Source organism: Cebidichthys violaceus, unplaced genomic scaffold (genome assembly GCF_023349555.1).
Source record: "Cebidichthys violaceus isolate CVI_PGR_0920_01 unplaced genomic scaffold, fCebVio1.0.p SCAF_4, whole genome shotgun sequence".
In the NCBI taxonomy this organism is placed as follows: Eukaryota; Metazoa; Chordata; class Actinopteri; order Perciformes; family Stichaeidae; genus Cebidichthys; species Cebidichthys violaceus.
In genome coordinates, this window is record NW_027176594.1 from 9948981 (window position 1) to 9961637 (window position 12657).

Consider the following 12657-nt stretch of genomic DNA (forward strand, 5'->3'; position numbering starts at 1 on the left):
GAGTTGACACATGGAAAATCTAAAATTCATCCATCATCATCATCTAACTAGTCAGTGAATTCCAGTCCTGTACTGTGTAGCATCTACCCAGGCTCCTCTTTCCATCGCTCTGGATTCATCTTTGTCTTATTTGTCATGTTACATGGATTTGGATTATATGTCTTTATTTCTGGTCTTCATCCTGCCATCAGAGAGAAATGTTGTCAACATGTGCCTCACTATGGATGTGTACATTCACATCAACATTTGCTTAGTCAGCTTTGAGCCAGCAGAACAACACACAGGCACACCCACTAGAACTAGAGTCTAGTTTTCCATAGCCAGACTTTTGACCTGATGGCAAAACGTCTGGTTTTGATGTCTGGCAAATGTACAACTTGATCAAACAGTACAGTACAGTGGTACGTACTGCTTAAAATACAAACACACTCCAACTTAGGGCATTTTGGTTGGCATTTGGTCAGTGATCAGCTAGCCCAGTGGTTCCCAAACTTTTTCTGTCAAGTCCCCCTTTGATGATATAGGAACATTGTAAGCCCCCCACCGCACCCGACCCCACCCACCCCAAATGGGTCGTACCTTCTTTGTTTTGAATTAATTCCATTATAATATATAAACTCTATCAAATATTTGTTTTTCTTTCTAAAATAAGTACATATCACTTCACTTTTCCACTTCACAGTTTATTGTTCAGTTTGTTTTACTAAAAAAAAAATAGCAATAATAAAATCAATTTCCAAAAAGATTGGACTTTAGATTGCTTTCAAGTAGTGCTTTTAGACATATTAAATGAATTACATTCTTGAATATATTTTTATGTAAAATTAACTTTACATAAATTTAACAGGTTTTTCAAACTGAATTAGTGTGCAAGAAAATAAAATATCCTACATATAGAATGATAATAATATAATAATATTAACTTATAAATAAAATGAACTTGATTTATTTTAAGTGCAAACAACGTACATTTCCCCACATTTAACAGCAGGTTCTCTCAAACAAGAAAATAACATATCCAGCAATGATTGATGTGGATTTACTTGTTCTGATTGCTTTCAATAAAAGCTTTTTGTGACATACAACAGTGCCACAATTTAGTTTACCCAACTCTTAGGTTCTTTAAAACTGAATTATAAACAAGATGTGCAAGCTACTCAAACTTTTTCTGTATGGATCATATTCTTTTTTATCATATTCCGTTTCATAGGTATATACCTATTCCAACATATCAATCAGTGAGATAGTGTTTTATTGTGAAAAATTACCAGATGCTCTATCTCTTTTCATTGTCTGACTTCCTGTCTGGGTCTGCTCTGTGCAGCTTGACGCGATAAACCCGACCCGTGGGCTCTTGCACTTCACATGCTTCATTGAGGCAGATGTACGGTTTTGAACAGGACATGCGCAAATTGAGCGATTTTGATTTGATTTTAAAAATGCTTGAAATGATTGGAATCATACAGAAATTACATTTATAGCACAGATCAGTAGAGAAATATTAATATTTATCTTATTATTTGTTTTTTACTTTCCATTTTTAGCTTGGGCATTCTGCGTTGGCTAATGGGCTGGACTCATTGAAATGAATGAGGGCACTGTATTTTTAAGTATGAACTTCTCTACAATCGAGAAAAAACAAACGTGTCATTCTTCGTAAATGACACTGTTAACTGGAGGGTACTTTATTTTTTTTTTTTTAAGATATGAACTATCTCTAATTGGGACAATTCCCATGCTAAAAGATGACAGCACTGTGTTTCCTGTCAAAATACTCAGTAGTTGGGCTAAAAGTGCCTCTGAGACACTAAAATCAAACAATGACATGTAAATCCTAATGTTGGAATATAAAATAACTCATTTGTCAATATCAAGAAAAGGTTGCATGAGAAACCAACTAGAATTAGAAATCCAACTGCTATATGTTAATAAGTGTGAACCTGCGTTAGAAGCCTCTTTTATTATTAGTCCAACATATGAAAAATTGTTTTTACTACTAGAAACATGCTGTCTTGGCATATGTATTATATTATATTGCATTCTAATGAAAGAAATGTTTGTACTGCACCAGGATTTATATTTACTATTCCTAATTATCGTTTAAAATATGAAATCAAAGTGAAAAAAAATGAAAACAAAGACTTCAAAGTTGATAATCTTAATGATAATCTGTATGTTATTTGTACGTTATGTATATACTCAGTTTAGATCTTGAATTAGCTGCTGCAACATGGCCATCGCATTACACATCTCTTGAACCTTGTCCAACATTTCAGCTAATCAAGATGATATTCACAACTAAATATTTGGTCCATCTCTGGTTATTGGCTGTCTCACACTGTGGCCTTTACTTAGCTCATCACAGTGTGTGTCCACATATCTTTAGACAAACACTCTCCTAATAACTCTCTCCCTCTCTCTCTTATTCTCATTCTGTTTAAGTCCCAGTCTCTTGTCCCTTCTGGCTGAGAGCCGGCCACAGTGGATTTGTACACCACACTGTTCAAACAAAGCACTGAAAGAAGCCGAGCCCTGCAGGGACGACTTGATATTAAAACCTGTTTCAAAGGAACACTCATGTGCTAGTGTGCATTCACACACATAAATGCATGCAGACGCATGAATTCAATTCAATCATATTATTTTTCTGTAATAAAACAACCCAAATACATGTTGTCTCAATATCTGACGTAAGACGGTCCTAAACTCACTGTCCACTGCCATTGGTGATGTATTAAGAGCTCAATAGACAATTAAATGCATGGACTACTGATTCGTTTTTATAGACCCCTCAGTTCTTTTCTCTCTCTCAATTGGTTGCTCTTTATGTATCTACAGGCCAACAGCATCTCACATCTTGCTATTGACAGGTATACGATGGCAGTGATGCTTTGTGTGAGCTAACTTCATTCTAACGCTTCAAATGATTCAGTCACTTTAAAAGGCAACGTATTTTCTAAACCAAAGGAGTCCAAACAAACAGTGTCTGTCATCTGTCTGTCCGTCTTTGTACTTATATTTTAAGAACATCTATAATAAGTAAAGGCGATATTAATACTATAGTATATTGGGTGTTGTGTAATTAAAATCAAACTTTTGATAATGATCGCTTTAGCCTTTTCCCTCTCTCTAAAGACAAGCTTTTATTAATAGATCAGAGAACAGAACAGCATCATGCATGCTAATGGGACATTCTGAGCCTTACTTCTGTATTGATGTAAATGATTTTCAAATTATCTTCATGTATTTTGTGATTCCTGTAAATTTTTTCATTCCCATATTGGATCAATATGTTTAGAGTTTTAGAATTACAGGTCCCATCATGCTTTGGGTGATGCAAACAAGGGGCTGTAATGATGAAACGAGGTTCTGCATTTATAGCCCTGCTAGAATATGTGCTAATTTGTAATATTATTCAGTGTTTCCCCTAGGTTTACAGCACAAACACTTCAAGGAATCATGGTGTTCATGTGTTTCTTCTGTTAAGCCCGACGGACCCAAATTCGGGTCCGCTGTAGCATTTACCATCCAAAAAAGTCAATTTATGCATGTATTTATGAATATGAAAAAGAAAAAAAAATTCCCCCAAAAAATTCAAAATCTGGGTAAAACAAACAATCTAAGACATTCTTACACACTCCAAACACCATTCTACACAAATAGTGTACGCAAATAAAAGATTTATCACAAAATCACGTATTTCGAGCCATGACTCACTCTTCTCCGAGTTAGCATAACAAAGCTAACGGTTAGCATAGGCAACCGAGATAGCAAAAAGCACGAGCATTCGAAACAGATTCCAGAACTACCATCAGATCGTCTCAGATCTGTCTCAGATCGTCCTCTCCTCACAAGGCTGTGAGCAAACAAACACCAGAAACACAATGCGTAATATCCTTCAAAATCATCCAAAGCTCCTTACCTTTTCGTTGTTCTGCTGTAAATCTCTGCTTATTTCCGTCAACAATATTTCTACGTATTTCCGGTGCGTCTCTGAAATGTCCCCGTGCAGAAACAAGGGCCCGTCTAACAAAGGCTCCGTGGGGGGATGGGATCAAATTCCGGCGATGTTGTGCGCACGTTTCAGGTGATGCGCCACGGTTTTACTCCCTTCTGTCAATCAAAATCACGATGTGTTTGTTAAAAAGCCAGGACTCAGACGCTTCTAAGGAGGGTCCATTGACTGAAATCGACCAACCATAGGCTGAGCTAGGAGACCTGGAGTGGAAGCCAGATGAGAAAATCCCATGGATGACAGACATAAACAGGCTCAGAGAGGATCCAGGCTCTCTAAATGATGCCAAACTGCTGCATATGATAGATTGAACACTATTAGTCATAAAAGAAGTGAAATATATAATTATATACTATATAAAATTACAATGGAACAGCTGGAACCAAATGACATTTTGGTTGACCTCGGCTGAAATCTCTCTAGCTCTTGAATGCTTCACTTTATCAAAGAAAACATTGTGCAGAGAGACTTCCAACCCATTGGGCTATGATCTGGGAGAGGTTTGAGGTTTCAACTACAACATTAAAAAAAAATGTCTTATCAAAATTGGATTAATTTTAAATCAGAGATAAAGAATTTCAATTTGTGCTGTGTTCCATCTTAATGTTCTCTTAACCAGTAACATATATACTGATATTTACAAATCAGAACAAATTTCACAAGGGTCAGGTTTCTAAAATATAAAAACTATTAAAATACACCTTATATTTAGACGAAAATCACTCTCTTTACTATGGGCTGCAAAAATCGAGGAGATGCCTACAAATAGGCTTAGGGCTTAACGGGACAGAAGTCAATATAACTGAACAATTATTTGAACTGTACATTGAACTAAGGGCGTGCAGCACTTAGGCTCTTTTCTGTACTTGGACCCGGAGTAGGACCAGGAGAGCGATTGTTGCCATTCTAAACCATATTGGAGCGTTTAAAAAACGCAGATATTGTTGTCTGCTTTTCAACTGGTTGACAACATATTTTCAGAAACGCGCTCTCCGCCCGCTGGTGGGAGTGTGCTCACCTGTGTGTGTGTGTGTATGCACGTGCGTGTGTGTGCGCATCGGAACTCCGCCATGCGCGATACAGAGAGCAGAGGAGAATTGTAAACGTGCGACCATGTAGAGACATAAATGACATGCCGTCGTGTAAATAAGATAAATAACATAAGGCTATTTAGTTTGTTTAATAAAAGAACAAGGTATAGACGTGTTCTATAGGAAAGGGAACCTTAAATGACTTCTGTTGTGATCTGGCGCTATATAGAAAATAAAATTAAACAATATTAACTCAACCTTCGGGGGGGGTGGGGCGCCCCCCCAATATAATGGTAGGGGAAACACTTATTATACACTACTAAAGGCTGCAGATCAATCAGTGTGCTCCACTCATTTCTTGTTTTCTGAGGGAGCTGTTATGTTGCCATTGAGTCAATGACCCACATATGGAAATCTCAGGCTCCATTTATTTTGCCTTAAGTAGTTGTTTTGGTGAATCTGCACCATTAAAAGTCATGCCCCAATAGCTACTTGCACTTCCTGTTTCCACAATAATCACATAACTGTTGCTAATGAATAAAACTAATAAAGATCAATGATTCACAGGCAAAATATCAAGTTATAAAAAGACTTTTTGAATGTGATTTTTAACAGATTTATCAACATTTATCTTCAACAAACATTGAAAAAATTGGCTGCCGCCAGAAAGTAAGTTGTGCTGATTCCAGCAGTATGTTAATGCATCTCTGTGCATTCCAGTTAGACTGAGTTCTGATTTTGAAAGGAGAGGGTGTGGTTTTTGACCAAAAAAAGCCTAAATGTGGCACAATGGGGCAACAGACCTGCAGTTCATTGTAATGTACAGTGTCACTCCTGTCCATTTGTAAGCATAGCTGCTAACAGTAGCAAATCACAGAACTAATATAGGAATGTCAATTGTTTGACATGCTTCTCATGTGCGCATATACTCCTGACTGTTTGTTATACATGTTTTATATATATTGTATAAGAAATGCTGTGTTTTCCTATTCACAAAGCAGGCAAGCAGTAAAGCTTAGGCCCTACTTGGTGTACATGGATAAATCTGTCAGGCTAGCTCTGGACAACCAGATAAATACGTATGACCATTCCACTAAAGAGTGAGTGGCTGTGAGTAATCATTTCAAATGCAGATTAAACCCATAAATAGTGAACTTCAATGGAAAAGGCTTTAAGTAACTATGGATAATAGGCGTAACTTCAACCTACTACACCAGTAAACATTTGTTTGTGTTTTTTACATTGAATGTTGTCTTGAAAGAGTAAAAAAAAAGAAGACGTATAAAAGAATGGGGGGAGGACAAAGAGAACGACAGCATGACAAATTGTTTTCCTCTTGGCTGCCCTCTCAGGTTACACAATGGGTCCTCTCCTCTCATATTCTTTTACTTCTTCTGCTCTCATTTTCCCCGTCATTCATGACGCTTAACTATACCATCAAAGTGGTTTATAAGCCGTAGCGGTTACGAATGTAGTGAGCCATTATTAAGACATTATTCTTGAGGTCTTCTGATAAATATTTTTTTTGTTTCATAATTGCTGTATATTAAGCTTTTGGTCAGATCACAGACTATGATATATTATGAAAAGACCACAAGCAATTAAAAAAAAAATACATTCTGACACAAAAAGCAATGGTGAACTTCGTAATGCAAGTTTCTGCAGGTCTGACCATTTTCACTAGAAACACACTAAAATACAACAAAGCATATCTCAAAATGAAATGCCATCCACTTCACTTTTCTGGCAGTAAACCCTGATTGTAGCGATCCAAGCTCAAAGAACTAATTGTACAAATGAGTTCATAAATGTGACAAAATGAACCCATTCAGTTTATGGACAACATAAAAGTGGGACTTGACAGACATACTAACGTGAGGTTAGTGGTCAGTGGACAGGTATAGTGATAAGGATGTTTTATCCAACCCAGTTGCCAGAAAACGTATTGGCATAGTATGTTTCTGCTCATAACGGGATATGTTGAATATTCTGAACCAAATATGTTTTATAAAAACTTTCCATATCAGCCTTGTGTCACAATTGGTTGAAACGCACAATTCCAGACAGATGATGTTGTGAAATAATTAGTTGTGTTTAGGCTACAAAAGGTTAGAAAAACATCTTGGTTTGCATTTAAATAATATCATAACAAGATAACAAGCGTACTTAAACAACAACCACACTTTCTTACGTTACGTTACGTTACGTAACAAGCATAAGAATGTTACATAACATTTATTACACAACACTAACAACGTTCTCCTGGGTGAAAGTCATGCGTTTGATGATTTCAGAAAACCATTAAGATCACAGCTTGTACAACAAATAGGTGACTTTAGAATTGCTAGTAGATAAGGAAAGAGTAGTAAAGAGTAGGAAAGGGCAGCATCTTTTGTCACTTGTGCCCTTAAATTTGTAGCTCCCTGTGTGAGACCTTAACATTTGACATGGAATGTATTGCTTGAATCTGTGAAATCTAATTTCAACAAGCTCTATAATAATTAACCATAAATATGCTTATATAATTACAGGAAAGACATATGCAAGTTAAGGATACCAACATAATCAATGGCAGCTCTGTAGTATCAGTCTGCTTATTCAGACCAGCTTATGAAGAGGAAAGGTGAGAGCAACGGAATGGGGGATTGTTTTCTTTTCCCTTTTATTGCGACATTTCACCTTGACATTGCACTTGTTCTTGTCCAAGGCCTGATCCCTTTTGAAACCTCATATGTCATCTCCAACTAAAGACAGTGAGGCTGTGGCAAAGGTTGGATTGAGTATTTTTTTTAAATGGACTCCCTTAAGAAATCCTTTTGATAGCGACAGATTCTCAAAAAAACTGGGTTACAGTAACAGTGACACAATGCACTCAGCCATGAAAAGACAACTTCACTGGAGGTTTCAGCATTCCAATTCAGATCTCTAGAAACATCGTCTGAATCAATCAGTGAACGTTTTGAATTGAATATCTGAATGAAGGCTGACCAAAAGCAAGCTCACTGAAGGGACTCAACCACTGCCACTTCCTGACCATGGCCCCAAGCGGTCAAGTATATTTCTATATTAACAGTGCCTATAATCACCAATGTCTTCTTGAGTTCCCCACTAAAGTACTTACATTTCCCACACACAATGCATCAACAGCATTTGCCCAAAGGGTCACAACATGTTTTCTGAGCATTGAACATGGAACAAAAATAAAACAAAACAGCTCTTCACACAATACTGTCACTCTGTCAGGGTCTGGTGTTCTCAAGTAAATGTAGATTGTTCTACACTTGCAGATGAGGAGGCCTCACTTTTCCCACTGCCCACAAAATAATACAGTGGTAGTGCAATGACAATTATTTTGTGAAAAACCATGATGGACAATCTTAGGAATCTTTACCATTTACAAGAGGTTGTTGGTTAAAAATAAATAAGGGGAAATTATAACGAACTAACCCTTAAACCAACCGTCATCTACACTGCGCTTTCTCAGCAAATTTGGACATCTGACAGCGGGCACTGTGGCATTTGCATCATGTCAACACTGGTGATTCTGCTTGTATTTACTCATTTTATTTGACAACCACTCCTTTAAACAAGCATAAGTAATAATCAAGCATCACTTTATTTTTTCTTTCATATGATATTGTTTCTCAAACACAAACAACAGCAGGCCTATATCACACTTTGGCCAAAGGAAACACAAAATATATTTCATTTTTACTGTAATCACGGTGAGGAAATCTTGTTTGGAATATAATGGTAGCTTTACAAGGGTGAACACAATAACATGAACACCTGTGCAGTATAATGAAATCTAGTGCAATAAATACTACCTTTGCAACTATATCTCAAGTTAAATTTGAATATTGAAGCTAAAATGAGTAAGTAAAAGAAAGCAGACGAGAGGGAAATAATGAATGAGTATGAAGAGAAAAAGGACAAGAGAGTTCAAGAAGAGGTGACGAGATTCATGGAGAGGCGTGGGAAACAAAACAGCAAAGTAGAGGAGAGAGGGGAGAAATTAAAAATGGAAGATGAAGCTTAAGTGAGAAGCAAAGGAGACAGGGGAGATGACAAAGAGGATGGTGGGGTAAGAGAAGTGGAAAAGAGAAAAAAGTTAGGCTGTAAAGTGTACATGAGAAAAGAAATGAAAGGAATTGAATGGTGATGTGAGTAGAAGTGAAATGAGATGAAGAGAAGCCCAAACAAATTGCAAGTAATGACAAGAAAAAGACAGTACAGAAAGAAGACAAGACAAAAAAGCATTGTACGGTAATTAAATAAGACAAAAGCAAAGTGAAATAAGTAAGCAATGAGTAAGTAAACAAATGCAACGACAGAGAACTGCGATGAGTGAAAACAAACAAGAGATGGAGAGGAAGAGAAGCAGTGGAGCATGGGTAATGTGTTGAGAGAGAGAGAGAGAGAGAGCAGAAGGGTTGTAGGTTGTAAATGTTGGATGAGAGAAGTATACATGGCACTGTGACTCACTAGAGCTGCCCCAGCACTTGTGAGGGCAAGTGATTTACACGCACGCACGCACGCACGCACGCACACATAGCATTACCCTTGTTGCAAGGACTACATACCCTAATTCCCTAACCCAAATAGTGCTCTAATCTTAATATTTAATCATAATCCACCTAAAATAACAGGGTTAGTGATTATTATAAATAAATAACCATGTAATAATTAGGGTTAGAAAGAAATTATTTTCAATACATTTTTGAGTTAGGTCATTTGAATTAAATAAAAACCTGTTTTTAATTTATAATGACTCTAGATAGCGGTGTTTATTAGGACCTTACAGGCTAAATCAGGTTGCAGGAGCTTCCTTGCATAAGATGCAGGGGGGCTGGTGATTGGCTGAAAGGGGAGAGGGTGGTGACATTGCCACTGTCATGAAACATGACTTAATGTAATAAATAGTGCTGGGCAAGTTAACGCGTTATTATCGCGTTAACGCATCAATTAATTAACGCTGTCACAGTGTGTAAAGAGAATACTGCTGTTAAAAAGCACCTTATTTGTTTAAAGTGTTTGCAAACCAAAAGTTATTGCACTTTTGTTCATATAGCAGTACTTTTAAAATAAAAGTGAGCAATACACTACTTTTTAATTCATTATTGAACTTTGTGCATAACACTGTGATTAATCGCAGAAAATCGGGATTAATTGCGATAACACATTTCAATCGTTGCCCAGCACTAGTAATAAAATGTGTCATTATGTAATGCAGTGGTTCCCAAACTTTTTCTGTCAAGACCCCCTTTGATGATATAGGAACATTGTAAGCCCCCCACCGCACCCGACCCCACCCACCCCAAATGGGTCATACCTTCTTTGTTTTGAATTAATTCCATTATAATGTGTAAACTCTATTAAATATTTGTTTTTCTTTCTAAAATAAGTACATATCACTTCACTTTTCCACTTCACAGTTTATTGTTCAGTTTGTTTTACTAAAAGAAAATAGCAATAATAAAATCAATTTCCAAAAAGATTGGACTTTAGATTGCTTTCAAGTAGTGCTTTCAGACATATTAAATGAATTACATTCTTGAATATATTTTGAAGTAAAATTAACTTAAAATGTTAAAATTGAAGTTAGGAACAGTGCAACAACTTACATTTCCCCATTTAACAGGTTTTTCAAACTGAATTAGTGTGCAAGAAAATAAAATATCCTACATATAGAATGATAATAATATAATATTAATTTGTAAATAAAATGAGCTTAATTTCTTTTAAGTGCAAACAACGTATATTTCCCGACATTTAACAGCAAGTTCTCTCAAACAAGAAAATAACATATCCAGCAATGATTGAATTTACTTGTTCTGATTGCTTTCAATAAAAGCTTTTTGTGACATACAAGAGTGTCACAATGTAGTTTACCCAACTCTTAGGTTCTAAAACTGAATTATAAACAAGATGTGCAAGCTACTCAAGCTTTTTCTGTATGGATCATATTCTTCTTCTTTTTTTATCATATTCCTATTCACATACCTGCAAACTCATAAGAGGTGAAAAAGGTGACAATCACTAAAACCCAAAACCCTGTCGGGGGTGGGCTTGAGGTGTGTATAGCTTCCAATCTATACACACCTCTGCATTAGCAACCCGCTGAAATTAAGGTACAGGTACCCTTAACACTCTCATTACTTCAGGGCCCTTGGGAGCAATTTGGGACTGGAAGTACACTGGCTGTGGTTATTACAGTTGAACACCTTTATCCAGGCCCAGCTCCACTAACATCTCAGCCCTGCGTCAAGCTGCGCTACACAAACAGCCCCATCTTTGACCACATCATCTCATCAGTATCTGGGTCTCAGTTTTCGTGGTCATAAGTTATTATGACCACGAAATCGCCTCATTCTACTTTGAGCTAAAAAAACAACCATATCCGCCGGTGTTCCGGTTTAACATTAATGAGTGACCGCGTGAACTGAACCGGGGGGCCGCATGTTTCATCACGTTGTGTTTCTTTCCTCCTAAAATCGCGATAATGACAAACGTTAACAGTCGACAAAGTTTCACATGCAGTGGACGTCATCCTTAACCCAGCAAGTCTGAACTGTAACGGAACATGACGTTACTTAAACTTTAAGCCGGTGTAGACATCTTAATGCTGATTGGCCAAGACTTGACACGTCATATCAAAGATGTTTTATTGCGAAGATCACGACATCACCTTTTCTCCTTGTCTCACTCAAATCTAAGAAACGCTGGCTGGCCAGTTGACCCCCCCCGCCTCCAAAAAAATAAAACTCTACGAATCACGATTCACGTGGATGATATATTTTGATTCAAAACCGAGATTTTAGCCGAAAAGCTTTGCAGGTATGTATTCATAGGTACATTCCTATTCCTACATAGCAATCGGTGAGATAGTGTTTTATTTTGAAAAATTACCGGATGCTCTATCCCTTTTCAGTGTCTGACTTCCTGTCTGGGTCGATCTGCTCTGTGCAGCTTGACGCGACAAACCCGAGCCGTGGGCTCTTGCACTTCAGACGCTTCATTGAGGCAGATGCACGGTTTGCCTCCCCTCTGTGCTTTTTCACCGCGGTTTAATGTCAGATCAGCAATATAATAAAAGTGTCTACAAATATTACAGTGGTGACAAAGAATCCCTCACAAACCCAGTTTGTGAGGGATTCACAATCTGAGGTGAGGCACAGCTCGTCACTGCCTCACCTCACGTGTCTCCTCTGTTTGAACAGGACATGCGCTAATTCAGCGATTTTGATTATAAAAATGCTTGAAATTATTGGAATCATACAGAAATTACATCTATAGCACATATCAGTAGAGAAATATTAATATTTATTTTATCATTATTTGTTTTTTACTTTTCATGATGAAAGGTGAGGCTCTGCCTGCCTCCCCTGACCGCACATCCCTGAGCCGCGCCCCCCTGTAGTTCCACTGCGCGCCCCAGTTTGGAAACCAATGGAATAATGGAATGAAAACGGGCTTTTGAAAAATGGTATTTCTATACTTAGATAAGACAGAGCTATAAACGTTATTATATTGTTAAAATAAGTGTAACATTTGATAATAATTTGAGTTTTAAAAATAATATCGCAAATGTATACATTTTACACAATTTAT